General features: G+C 38.9%; 1 pseudogene; it reads left to right on the forward strand.

The window, feature by feature from the left end:
- The first annotated feature begins 11,349 nt into the window (after window positions 1-11,349).
- LOC138024155 (uncharacterized) lies at window positions 11,350-13,229 on the forward strand (annotated as a pseudogene).
- Window positions 13,230-14,777: the final 1,548 nt, after the last annotated feature.

The raw sequence follows: 14,777 nt of genomic DNA on the forward strand, positions 1-14,777 counted from the left end.
AGAGAAGTCTTTGAAATATGGAATCTCTAAAACGGGGAAATTACAAAATGGGGAATCTCTAAGACGGGTGATCTCTAAAAGGAAGCATTATTAAAGATCTGATCTACTGCAAAACTATTACAACATTGGCTCCCGTAACAAACACTTCTGTAAGGTCCTAAACTGCACAGTACCTTTTCAGCGCGCTCTATTGTTTGGTAAAATGCAAAAATATATATATATACATCGCTCAGTCTTAGGGATTAGATTTCTGCAACAAGGAACTAGTAAACAGTTTCACATGTTAACCATGAGTCATCTTCACTTTTAGTTTCAAATGAATCTACGAAACATTAAATTGACAGCAATTATTGAAAAAAGTTCCGTCTTAATATTCATTTACATGCACAACAGGTCGCTAAAAGAAGCTAGTTTGTATTCCTGTCAAGTTTCATCTTGTACATGTGATGGAGCTTTATCGCGACATTCAATGGTGTAAAGTTGTATTTGTCATCACGTTACTATATTGTGTCTAGCGAGATGCGTTTGATATCATCTTAAGTTAGTCACGATTATGTATGGAATCCTTTAAGTAATCCATGAACTTTAAGTTCATGCTTGTTACCTTTATGTTCCACTTTCAACCTTGCAAAGCCAAGAGCCTTTCGCTTTGAAAGATCGTGCATAACTAATGTAATGTCCTTCGGGACAAATGTGGCTTTCTTGTAATCGTTCGTGGCTTTAATGTACTCCTGAAGAGGCGGAATATTCGCTGTAGAGGCAGTATCAATCTGAAATGACACAGACGCTGAATTGTTCAGAGAGAGGAAAACAAAAGCTTGATGTCTTGCTGTGTAAGATACTGTGAATGTAGAAGACTCGCTCTTCAACTGAATGGACTTTCACCTCTCGAGACTTAATACGACATTTGACAGCAAAGTGTCCATCTTTACCACACTTCGTACATTTTTGACCTGAAAGTGGCCACAATTTCCTTTCCATCGCATGTATAACACCACAAAACAAACACTCTTTAGACTTTGTGGGACTCTTGTTAGGAGAGAGAGAGACTTGCGAGACGGGGATTTCCGGTGCTTGCCCTTTGAATGATATTTCAACTTGCTTCACTGCATGTATTTCTTCGGGTGCTGAAAATTCTCCTGAGATCTCGTTTACTCTAGAGTGAGTTACTTGACTTGCCTTGATCGTTTTAATGGCTTAATCTAAGTCGAGCTCCCGCTTTCCAACATGCTTTTTACGAACTCTGTCATCCTTCACACCAAGAATCAGTCGGTCGCAAACAAGAGACTTGCGCAGCGTGCCGAAACTACATGTCTCCGAGAGCTTCATCAATGAAGTTATGTAAGTATCAAGCGCTTCATCCGACAAATGTTCAAGTTTCAAGAAAACAGACCTTTCTTAAGTCTCATTTCGTGCCGGTACACAACGCTCTTCGAACGTTTGGAGTACCTGGTCGATTTTCAGAGTGTCTGAAGAATTATCCCATTTGAAAGTGTCATCCGTGTCCATGCCTTCTTTGCCATTAACATTTAACAGCGAAGGCACCCAAACCGCTTGTGATTTCTTGTGAATACCAGCAGCTAACTCGTAAAACGTCCATTTACGACGAAGCGACTTCCAATTTTCCCCTTGATACAAACGATCGGAAAGATTGAGTGGAGAAGGAACCTTTGCTGTATTGCTGACAGCTGCTATGTTGATGCCATGTACAGCGATCTATCTGTGAAACGGCGACTCGAACGCAAATTGTAGACTTCACAGTCTACCAATTACGAACGAACAAAATACTGGCTTCGAGGCTACAAAGTGATCCTCAAACTTCTAACACCATGTTACGATCTACGTAAGACACCTAGCAGAGTGCAAAGACTTCTAAACACAAAAACAATTTTAAATGGCGTACGCACGATGTCCGGGTCACATATGTTATGTTATGTTATGCAACTTTGTATCATCTTTTCAAAATATAATTGTCGTTGTAACCAAATTTTAAATTTTAACGTTCTCTAATTGTAACTTATGTAAGAGAGAGGTTTGTAGATAAAATCAATTAGACTGATGATGGAATGAGTAATGCCGAAACATGTCTTCAAAAGGTTGGTTCGTGTATCTTAAATTTAATTTGATTTTGTCATTGTCATGAAGTTATTGAAACAATAATAATAACAATAATAATAATAATAATGATAATAATAATAATAATAATAATAATAATAATAGTAATAATAAGTAGGTAAAATTTGTTCACATATGTATCCCATTCAGCTCAAAGCCTGGTATCCGTAGCAGCCCTGCATCAAACAGCACAATTTCCAACTAAATATCAACATACATTAAAATCTACTTTATTTTAAAAGAAACCTCTGAGAAAAAATTATCATGTGAAATAGATATCATGTTCCTTATGTTAGTAGGCATTTTTCAAAATTTGAATTTACCCTTGGTGGGATAACGTACTGTTTTGCCTTGTAGAATAGTTCTGATTCTCAGAAAACTTTATAAAATACGATGAGAAGTAGATAGGACCTCATGAAGTCTGACAAACGAAAAAGGAAAGACACGTGCACTGATTGTTTCCGAGAAGCGCATGCAGCACGTAATTATAAAGGCAGATCCATGTTGTAGGTGTTGTGGTCTATTCTGGTCTTGTCAGTGTAGTAGACTACTTCATGTGATTTCTCAGTCATCAAATAATGAATGAACTATTGTGTCGAAACAAGTGTAGATATCTTTTTTATCACGAAACCTCAAGTGCGACCCATAGTACGAACTCTACTTTCCATCTTTTTACCCGTATAGTCCGCGGTTGAGTGCTTTCTTCTAAATCCGGACTGTGACTTGTAGAGAAAGTTATGTTCGTCAAGGTCATCTGCAAGTTGCTTGTAGATTAAGATAGCACAGTTAGTCAGTTAGCCCGGATACGGGGTGATAATTTTTGGGATCGTCTTTTGCACGTGACTTGTGACTTGTGGGTCATCCTCACTTTTTTACCATCGTGCCGGGATCAAAGTTTGTTGGATAGTCAAATTAAAGATTATGGGGTAGCAAGAACCTCGGCTCCTTCTTTAAGAAGCCGAGATGGACTTTGGTTGACCTTCCGTACTTTTAATTTTTAAGTGTCTTCATTGTATTGATGATGATCATGATAAGGATAACGATGACGGTGATGATGATGATGATGATGATGATGATGATGATGATGATGATGATGGTGATGATGTGATAGTTCATGCTATGATTTTGTTCGAATTCCTAACGTAGAGAACATTGTGGCGAGGAAGAGCACGACCCAATCCTCCATCTACGGTGACGAGTACTCGAATGGTACATCAGACAAAGCAGTTCATGGGAATCCTGACCAGGACTTCAAGCATGGACACTGCTCGCTTACTTTAGAAGATAATCTTGGCTGGTGGAGAGTGTATTTGAGCCATCCTGTGCAGGTCTTTGAAGTGCGAATCGTCATTGGGAATTCGTCCTTGTCTGACTGGTCAAATTTTACAAGGAATCAGGTGTACAATATAACATTGGGTGAGAAAAACTTTTGCAGAAATCTGCTTTTGAAAAATAATCAACTGACCCATGAATTTAAGAACAAGAGACGTTTCAAGCTTGACTCCAAGAGAATCATAAGTTGAATGTTTTTTCATTTACTGTAAAGAGGTACACATTTTAAAAACTCTCTGTGTGCTCCAATTAAGAATTGGATCATAGTTAGTGTGCGTATATTGAGTTGTGGAAGTTTCGAGAACACCATAGAGGCGTAAGAGTTCCTGGAAACGACAGCCGAAAACAACTCTAGCAACTTGAGCGCGCTCCGAACTTTCCAAGTGCTTTCGTAACTTGACATACGCTCAGCTAAAGGCAAGAACCAATTCTTTTATAACATATCAACATGTAAAGCCACCTCACTGATTAAATTAATATTCTCATCATGAGAAACAGAAGCAAATAAACATTTTATTTGCTAACTGAAAAACAAGTACACTGAAATAGATGTGAAAAGTGCCCAGAACGTTTGATCTCCTCGCAAAAGAACTGACTATCGATAAAAGTGGAAAAAATAAGGCCTACTCTGGGACCTTAAGTCGCCTTACTAAGTCGCCTTAAGTGCCTTAAGTCACCTTAATTCCACAAACACAACATACCTTAAAGTTAGCCTAAAACAGTTGAGAACGAGTCAACAAAGTAGTGGCAGATCAAGGGAGGGATCTTAATGTAATTGTATCTTGGTTGATTTCAAAAAAAATAATAATAATAATGGGTGGGGCAGGGGGTTGCCTCCTGATACCCTTTTGAAAAGTGCTGATGAGTCTGGCGAACTCCTGCCATAACACATAGGAGAGGCCAAAAAACACAAGAGGACATGCAACAGAGATACATGTAAGTGTTTGCAGGAATCATGTAAGTCCTGATCAAATATCTGTGAGTTTTTTTTTTTTTACCTTTGCCTTCCTACATGTAGCTCTAAGGGAGACACCACAAGCAAGATTCTAGTCTCCACAAGTTTTATTTTTGGCAAGATATTATGCCATTTGCTTGTTACAAAAACAAGTATTAAACATGATAGCCCATAAAAATAGTTTAGTCCTATGTTATTAATCCCTCACCTTTGTGAGAAGTAATGATATGATGCCTCAAAATATTTTTGCAACTTTAAATAATACATAGATTTAGCCAAGCCTAAAGGCGGAGCTCCCTGGTTAAGTATTCAAATTGCCGGTAGGGTTAGTGAAAATAAAAGGTTTTCAAATTGTCCGCGTTTTGGTGTTTCTGGTTACTGCTTAATTAAATTTTATTCCTCGCTTTCTTTCTTTCTTTCCGGTTTTTCGAGCGAAATTAACTTTGGATTTTACCAGTTTGGCAATGAATTTTTTTTGAATCGCATGCGTTTTAAAAGAAAACAAGCACATCCTCAGCTAGCGAATGGAAAAGGAAAAAAGTCATTTCAGAGTCAACTGTCAACAGCCAGGGAATAGGAATCACGCTAAAATTAGAGGCCATGGAAACAACTTTGTCTGTTCAAAGTCAAAGAAGAGCTTTACTGATGTACTTTATTCCACTTTATCTCTAAAAACAAGTTAGATCATCCACATTTTGATGTATTTCATTGAAACACGCCATGTTGGCTTGGTACAAGAATCGGCAAAATACGGCATTGCAACCAAGAAAGGACGAACTTCAAACACGATCTGCTCCAACCCTTAACCTTTGGATGCTTTTAACAAACTTGTGAAAACACAAGCTAGTGAAATTTCCCCCTAATTTTACGAGAACTCATTTCAATTACGTGCTTAGAGTATAAAGAGCAAAATTTTCTTGTCACTGTCGAGCCACATCGAAAACCAGTTGGGCAAACGGATTAAAAAAGCACTTGTTCCCTCATATTTTAAAGCAAAACAAACAAACAAGCAATCCAAGTTTATCTTTGTGTCCAAAATAGTACAGGTAATTGTTATTTAATTCCAGTTGTCAATAAAAATTCGAGTTTCGTTCCTGAACAAAGGAAAAACCAATTAAACCACTTTTTAAAAATACGCATCCGTAAAAATAACAAACGGTTTAGTGCCCAAGGAAAGAATTTGTGGAGTAAACTCTTCCAATAAGTATGAGCTATTACTGGTATTCTGTTTTGTCGTTGCCGTCCTCTTTCGCTCTCCTTTCATCTCTGTTCTAGTCATAGGTCCTCCAGGCATCATGTAACTATATCAGAGCGTAGGCAGCCCAAGCTCGCTTCACTACAGGCAGCCGTTGAGAATTAAGACGCGTTATAACACTTTGTATGGGAAATAAAATACCGTCTATCACGAAGCTTAAAAAACGCTCAATTTAACATTCATTCAATGAAATAAATAAAAATGACTCACCTCTGGTGTATTCTTGTGCCTTTTGGAGCTTATTTTACCGTTTCGGGAATTCTGTGTTTTCAATGTTCTAAGATGAAGTCAAGGCTAAGGCTGCACACTAAGATTTCGACCATAGTCAGCTCAGAGGCGGTTCGCTCCTCGAAAATCCATCCTAGCCGCGATCATTTGCGAACCTCGGTGAATGTTTCGTCGTCAAAAATCCCCACGCACTTGGCTGGAAATGAGCAATTTCTGCTTCCGATTCCACGATAGCTGATGAATTTAAGAGCTGCTGATAACCGGACAGGACACAGAGCTTGGGTTCGAGGTCAAATGAGGTACAGTCATTTCATGTACAACACTTACCCCATCCCCACAGCGGCACTCGTAACCATGGAACTGTTCCAAAAGGCACAAGAATACACCAGAGGTGAGTCATTTTTATTCATTTCATTAAATAATTGCAATACAGAGAAAAAAGCAGTTCTAAGCAAATTTAAAATAAACACTCAGCTTTAAGTTTATATCCCTCGGATGCTTGACTTGAATAACTGCGTAGCCGCCAGTGTGGACCACGGCTATCATGATATGTCAAACTGGATTGAAACCAGCGAAAAGGCAGAAAGAAAACATTTTCCAAACCGTTTTCCACCTGAACACGAAAAGCGTTGACTGTGTAAGAACTATAGTTGACGTAGCATGGCAGTGTAGCTGCGTCAGGCCACAGAAAGCGCGCGAAAAATAAAGCCTCGCGCATGTTCAGGTGAGTTAACCTGGGTTGAGCCTGCAATCCAATCGAAAACCAGTTCCTGGTCAGCGGTCAACTTAAAAAAAAACAAACAGCTGACCTCGGTGAGCTCTAAGCCTGAGCACGCAAAATGGTCACGTGATACTGGTCAGCGGAAACCTTGTTTTGACAGATGTCAATTGATCAAAACATGGATGTCCAATATCAAAGATGTATGCTGTAAACAAGCATGATACTGGTCACATTGGCATAAATAGAAGGGTGGACGGACGGACGTACGTACGTATGGACGGACGGACGTTCATGACGTCATGGCTATAAAACCAAATTTTCTCGCATTGATGGGTTACCATATTTTCTTAACTATGGTGCTCCGCGCACGCGGAGCTCCGCTAACAATTAATATAACTGATGAAATAACCAAACTTATTTATTTCTTTGATCATGAGTGGGCGGTATCCTGAGAATCCTGCGATCTGATTGGTTCCGGGAGCGGGCAGTATTTTCCCATCTCCTGAACACGGTCATGGTAACCAACTACGCTAAGCGCAGCGTGAAGTTGCGAATTGAAAAAAACATTGAAATGGATTCTTCTACATTTCGCCAAGTTTGTTGACTTTTGAAAGCAAAACCTTACACAGTGTAAAAATATTCCTGACCAATTCATTTTATTGTACATTTGTTGACACGTTGATGAAACAATGTGTAAAATAAAAACATGACCTTTCCAGTTTTTCTTAAGAGTTTCTCTCACCTTCTAAAAATAGAATTTAGAAATAAATAAAAATGCCTGCGGCCTCGGGCCGTACTCAAGACCTCGGGCACAGTTTTTCCCAATACGACCGACCAAGGCCGGTGAATAACATATATTTACCTTTTTCTGAAGCATCTTAGCCGGCCGGAATCCTAATTCTTTGAATCTGATTGGCTAATCACGCGCTCGTAGCCTTTCCACCTTTTTACGATACGGGCCACGGTCCGAAATCTGTTCCGTGCTGAAACTGTTGTGGCTAATTGAAAATGTTTTTACTACGGCTCGACGAAACATTGGATTTCACCTCGTAAAATTATAAAATGCAAGGTTTCTCTTACTAACCGCTGCAAAGAGAAGGAAAAACATCAGCAATGGATTGGAAGGCCTGGATATTCTTCAAAAAGGTGAGTATTCACATGATTTTGCTGACAACACTTTGCTGGTTTGCTGTTTGTTTGTGGTTTTCTTGCACTGTTGACACGCCGTTGAACTTAAAACAACTTTTTGAACTCGGTTTTTCGGTTGACGTCCGTTGTTTTCTTTGGAGTTTACACTCGTTTTATATTGCTTCATTTAAGAATATACGGATTCCTTGCTAAAATAGTCAAACAAACACATCGCGACGCCGTGGTTTTTCGCGTTGTTGTTTTTCGTGAACTGTTGACATGCCGTTTGACTAAAAGGACTAACTGCAGAGAAGTCCTTTGAGCTCAGTTTTTCGGTTGACATCCGTTATTTTCCTTGCAGTTCAATTTTATAATCTCGTTCTATTTCGCTTCATTAAAGAAAAGACGGATTTGTCGCTAAAATAGTCAAACAAATCGCAACGCTGTGAACTAATGTCAACAGGTTTTTCTTGTGTAGTTTTTTAAGTTTTGCACTGATTTTTGAAGGACTTGACGGAGAACAAAGATGAAGCCTTGAAATAACAAGATATGAAGGCAGAGACAGATGTTTGCGTATTTTTCACTAAATTTATTCCTCCTGTTTAAGAGCTTTCTTTTCATTTTCAACAAGACAAAGCATTTTAATACGTTGAAAATTATTCGCCTGTTTGTACGAATTTTCAAACATCATTGTTTAGTTTGTTTAGCTCATTTCTCTGTGATTGCCATGAAATATCAATGTTTCGTTTGTTGTTTTTTTTTTAATTGCACCAAGAGTTATTTGAAGTTCTGCTTTATCGTTAATCTATCATTTTTCTTTGAGCTTTGAGGAACGGAGGGCTTTTTTCAGTTATAAGTTAATTTCAGCTGTGACAGTGCGACATTGATCGCGTAGAAATTTTTGCAAACCAGTTTGCCATGTTCATTTTCAGAAAAAAAAAACAGAAAAATAACAGTAGCAAGAATTGAAATTATTTACTGTAGATGCAATACTGATGTAAGCTTAAGCTTAACTTTAACTAAAGAAAATCTCTATTGTAAGGTTGAGGAGAAATATCGATATTTAACACTGTCATATAGCAATTAAAAATTGTGAAATAATTAATAGCGCGCGCTCGCGGAGCACCACAGCTAAGAAAATATGGGTAACCCATCCATGTTAGAAAATTTAGTTTTATAGCCATGACGTCACGAACGTCCGTACATACATACGTCCGTCCGCCCATCCATGAATGCCAATGTGACCAGTATCACGTAACCATATCACGGACTCAAGTTTAGAGTTTGGAGCTCATCGAGGAGGCAATACTCCAGTTTACACTGTAGCTAGTTTACAGCAAACATATTTGATATTGCACATCAATGATATGGTCAATTGACACCTGTCAAAACAAGGTATTGACTGACCAGTGTCACCTGACCATATTGCGGGCTCAAGTTAGACCTTATCGAGGTCAGTTGTTGTTGTTTTTTTTTTGAAGTTAACCGCTGACCCGGGACTGGTTGTTGATTGGATCGCAGGCTCAAGCTAGGTCAGACACTCACACCTGAAGGAGGCTTAATTCTTCGCGCTCTTTTTGTGGCTCAACGCGGCTACACAGCCATGCTACGTCAGCAAAAGCTCTTCACAGTCAATGCTTTTCGTGTTCAGGTACGGTTTGGAAATTTTATTTTCCTTGCATTTTTCGCTGCTTTCAATCCAGGTTTAACATAATATGGCTGTAGTTATTCAAGTCAAGCATTGGAGGGATATAAACTTAAAGCTGCGTGTTTATTTATAATTTGTTTAGGGTTGCTTTTTGCTCTGAATTGCAGTTTTTGGTATGTCTTAAGATTTTTAATTTCGAATCTACTAAGGTTGCAACATGCCTGGACGGCCTATGTCAGAACAACAGAAACGAAAGAAGAGAGAAAGAGAACGAGAACGACAAAACGGTACACCAGTAATAGCTTAAAGTTGGTGGAAGAAGTTACTCCACAAATTCTTTTCTTGGACACTAAACCGTTTGTTATTTCTGCGGATGAGTTATTTCAAGTGGATGCATATTTCTAAAACGTGGTTTAGTGGTTTTTTCCTTTGTTCAGGGATGAGAATGGAATTCTTATTGTTAACTGGGGTTAAATAATAATCATCTGTACTCTTTTTGGACAGAAATAATCGATCTGTTGCTGATTTGTTTGGCCTTATAATGTAAGCGAACAAGAAGTTTTTTTACTCCGCTTGCCTGACTGTTTTTCGATGTGCCTCGACAGTGACAAGAATTTTGCACTTATGTTCTAAACATGTAATCGCAATGAGTTCTCGTAAAAGTATAAGGAGAAATATCACCAGCTTGTGTTTTCAAAAGTTTTTTTAGAGCACGTACAGGTAATTGGTTGGAGATCTTGTTTGGAGTTTGTCCTTTCTAGCCGATTCTGGTTCTAAGCCAAGCTGGCGTGTTTCAATGAAATACATCGAATTGTAAATGATCTCGTTTTCAGAGATAAAGTGGAATAAATAAAGTACATCAATAAAACTCCTTGTTTGACCTTGAATCGAGAAAGACGATCTGTCACATCACGAGCTATAGTACGTCTGTGATTTCTAATTCTAGCGTGATTCCTATTCACTGGCGTTTGACAGTCGACTCTGAAATGGCTTCTTTCCTTTTCCGTTCGCTTGCTGAGGATTTGCTTTTCTTTTAAAACTATTGTGATTCAAGAAAAATTAATTGCCTAACTTGTAAATTCGACAGTAGATTTCGCTGGAAAAACCGATATCACACTCATCCCTTTCTGATTCGTGCGATCAGTCGGTTTTTCAGGTGAAATTAACCGTGGAATTCACTATTTAGGCAGCGGAGAAAATGTTACATAATTAAGCAATATCCGGGAAAACCAAAAGGGGGACAGTTACAAAGCCTTCTATTTTCACTAATCCTACAGCCAGTAAGAATAGACAAGCCGGCAGCTCCGCTTTTAAGCTTGGCTAAATCTATGTATAATTATTTCACAGTTTTTTTTTTCTGATTTTGAAAAAGAGATATGGTGACTTTTGATCAGTTGATATTCTGTGACCTAATTAGAATAAGCTATTTAAGTTGTGTAAGGTTGCCATTTAATAGTCGCCTTAAAGCGCCTTAAGTCGACACAAGTCGCCTGATGTTTTGGGGATTTTTTTATTAATTCGCCTTAAGTCTCCTCCAAGTTAAACCGACGTTTCGGAGTAGACATCACTCCATTATCAAGGTAAAAATGTTCTATGATGCTAAAATTACAGTATTAAAAACGATTGACGCTAAGAATTAACATAATAAGCACGTGCGAAATTGGCTATAAGAATACTTTAGCACGAATGGAATCCGATTGCACATTGAGGCTAGGCTTAAGTGTTCTTATAAATAACATTTCATACACTAAGCAATCAAATTTGTTTTTACATTTTTTGAGCACCTCAAAGCGTTTAAGCAGGTCCCGAGGGATCGACCCGTGTGCGTTCTTATAGTGTCTGGCAATAGCCGAGGACTGATTGTGTCATCTTGGAAGTGATGATTTGAAAGAATTGGCGGCCGCAACCCTACGATCCGTAGCACTGAACTACATCCAGCGCAAAGTACACAAACCTCCCAAGACACTCCTGCTTGCCATCGAACAATTGAAGCGTCGCGACGACATCATCATTACCAAACCAGATAAGGGTTCGGGAGTGGTCGTAATGGACAAGTCCGAATATTTACGTCTATTATCTGAAGCTTCCATCAATAACGCAAGTAAATTTCGGCCTGTTCCCCTGGAAAGGCCTCCAAGTAGAGGTAGACCACCAACTTATTACCACCCTCTTCTAAAGAAAGAGAAAGATTTAGACTCTACTGTCCGTCGAATTCTGCCCAAGCCCATTGCGGAGACTGTGTGCCCTACAGGCTCCAGATTAGCCCATTTATATGGCTTACCAAAGACACACAAGGAGAACTTAGCGATGCGCCCTATTCTATCAGCAAAGCAAACATACAACTACGCGCTGGCTTAATGGCTTGACACTAAACTTAAGCCTTTGTCTTTGAATCGGTACACAATATCTGACATATTTGAATTTACGAACGAAATTCAAAACATGGAAATAGCAAACGGTGACATTCTGGTTTCGTATGATGTGTCTTCCCTGTTCACAAACGTACCCTTGGATGAAACGATAGAGATACTCGCGTACAGAGCTTTCACCAACAATTGGTTTAACGTAACGTACGACTTGAATTTGACGAAAATGGACCTTGTTGACCTTCTCAGAGTAGCTACAAAAGAACAACTTTTCCAATTCAATGGAGCCTTGTATGAACAGACTGATGGTGTGGCCATGGGTTCTCCCCTTGGCCCCTTGCTCGCTAATGTTTTCATGACCTCAATCGAAGAAAACCTCGAACGACAAGGAAAACTCCCTTCGTTCTATCGAAGATATGTAGACGACACCCTGACCATCATGCCGAATATGGCGGCAGCATCTAGCTTTCTAGACACATTAAACCTTGCACATTCATCCGTAAAATTCACCATGGAAACTGAAAGCAATGGTATGTTGCCATTTCTGGGAACTCAGTTACTGAATCGATCTCCCCGGATAGAGACAAAGGTCTACGTAAAACCCACGAATTCAGGTCTCCTTCTGCATTTTCAGAGCAATGTTGACAATCGGTACAAGAATGGCTTGCTGAGAACTATGCTCGATCGAGCACACCGTTTATCTTCTTCTTGGTCACACTTCTCAGACGAATGTGACCGTTTGAAGTCAGTTTTCTCACGCCTAAAGTACCCGAAACAACTCGTAAATTCCACTATCAAACGCTTTGTTGACTCAAAGGTCTGCGACCAACCGCGACCTTTATCAACAGCCCAAGAGACGGATAACATGGTTCGAGTAGTCTTGCCATTTAAAGACCAAAACTCAGCAGAATTTGTAAAAAAACAACTTAAGGATTTGAGCCTGAAAGTAAACAAAACCATCCAGCCTGTATTTACCAGCAGAAAAATTGAACAGGAACTGAAAGTGAAAGAGGCAAAGCCGCCGATCATAAATCAGCAGTGTGTTGTATATAAATTTCAATGTGACCTTTGTGATGAAGGTTATGTAGGCTACACACGCGGACATTTACACAATCGTGTAAAGGGACATAAGCAACAGTCCTCGGCTATTGCCAGACACTATAAGAACGCACACGGGTCGATCCCTCGGGACCTGCTTAAACGCTTTGAGGTGCTCAAAAAATGTAAAAACAAATTTGATTGCTTAGTGTATGAAATGTTATTTATAAGAACACTTAAGCCTAGCCTCAATGTGCAATCGGATTCCATTCGTGCTAAAGTATTCTTATAGCCAATTTCGCACGTGCTTATTATGTTAATTCTTAGCGTCAATCGTTTTTAATACTGTAATTTTAGCATCATAGAACATTTTTACCTTGATAATGGAGTGATGTCTACTCCGAAACGTCGGTTTAACTTGTTATCTCTAACTTTTATAGTTTTATGTTTTAAGAAATCTCTTTTAATACGATAAGTCTCCTCCATTTTTGCAAGTTTGGCATTCGATGGAAAAATTTAGCCTTTGAAAGAATCGAATTTCTTGATTAATTATGCCCCTGTGATTAAAAAAATCACTTCCTCTTTATCTTCAGATTTTGAAAGTGTGTTTGCACCTGACTGGCAAAATTTTGAGCTTTGAATTTTATGCAATAGCCGTTTACTTTGAGCGTAAGTTTTGGATTTCACGGTCTGCCATTGGACCCCAGAGGGTTGGATCCAGGGAAAAGTGGCGTCAAAGACTCACTAGCTTAAAATTTCAGCGTGTGAATTCAGCTTATTATACATGCAAAACGCGAGTTTAAAATCTGAAAGCCCAAACCTCCCGTGTTGCATATTAATCCTGTGGCGTACACACGCATTGCATTCTTAAACAAGAGGCTACGGGTATTCTACACTTTGTTGGAAGGATTTTTAGCCGACTTCCTTTGAGTTCACAGTATTTCAGTGGGTTTTTTTGATGCTACAATATATTCAGTTGGTAAATATTGTGGTCATCGCGATTGTCTCTGAAGGAAGAGATACCGAGTGCAAATCCCACTTGAACTGCCTTCTACGAGACAGAGAAATCTTACGCATGTTCTGTACAATCGGCTGCCACCAAGACTGACAAAATTGGAAAAAAAGATCGAGGGGCGTCCAATAATGGACGTAAGTACAGAACAAAAATTAGTGAACATTTTAATTAGCTTCAAAAGGCCTTCAATGGGTAAGTAAGCTCACCGCAAGAAACGATTGGCAATGCAAGTAGCTTGGCGATCACTTCGATTCAGTGCCGTATGAGTTGGATTGCATTGCAGTGTACAACAAAAATCACGTAGATTTCTCACTCCAAATATCCTTGCAACGTTACTCTGGTCACCTAAGAGCCACTTCCGAAAAAAAGATGCAATCTTCCCAAAGAATCAAGGAAATATGCACTCAAAAAGTGAAAAAAAAAAAATCTTAATTGTGTACTTGTCGTCATAGTGAATATCCCAGGGCGCAACACAAAAACAGGTGCGAAATTCTTTATTCACCGGGCAGGGGAGTGACAGCATTACAAAAATCAATCCACAAAACGTTGAAAAAAATTGCGAGGTGATCCCTGTTTTTTTATTATATAAAATGAAAAGTTTGAGGCCCATTGAAGTCGGGATTAATTTTTGGGACCATGAAGAATTGATAAAGCGCGCTTTTTAGTAACTACGGAGGAGGGCTGTCAGGCTCAAAAATAGCTCTGTCTTCACGTTTTTGTGATTAAAAACACATTTATAGAGTCATCCGGTTGCAATTTGCTGCTCATTTTAAAGATCTTTGACATTCTTGTGAAAAACCTGTTTGAATGTGAAAAAATAAGGTTTTTTTGTTCAAGCAAAAAAATTTCTTAGTGTCCACTTTTTCAAAAAAAGCAAACCTGATTATCTCCGAAAAATGCATGGTTACCCCCTATTTTCATTTTACATTCCAATAACCTAGACTAAGATCTACTTTTCTGCGTAGTCATACCCTGG

Source organism: Montipora capricornis, chromosome 11 (assembly GCF_036669925.1).
Source record: "Montipora capricornis isolate CH-2021 chromosome 11, ASM3666992v2, whole genome shotgun sequence".
NCBI lineage: Eukaryota > Metazoa > Cnidaria > Anthozoa > Scleractinia > Acroporidae > Montipora > Montipora capricornis.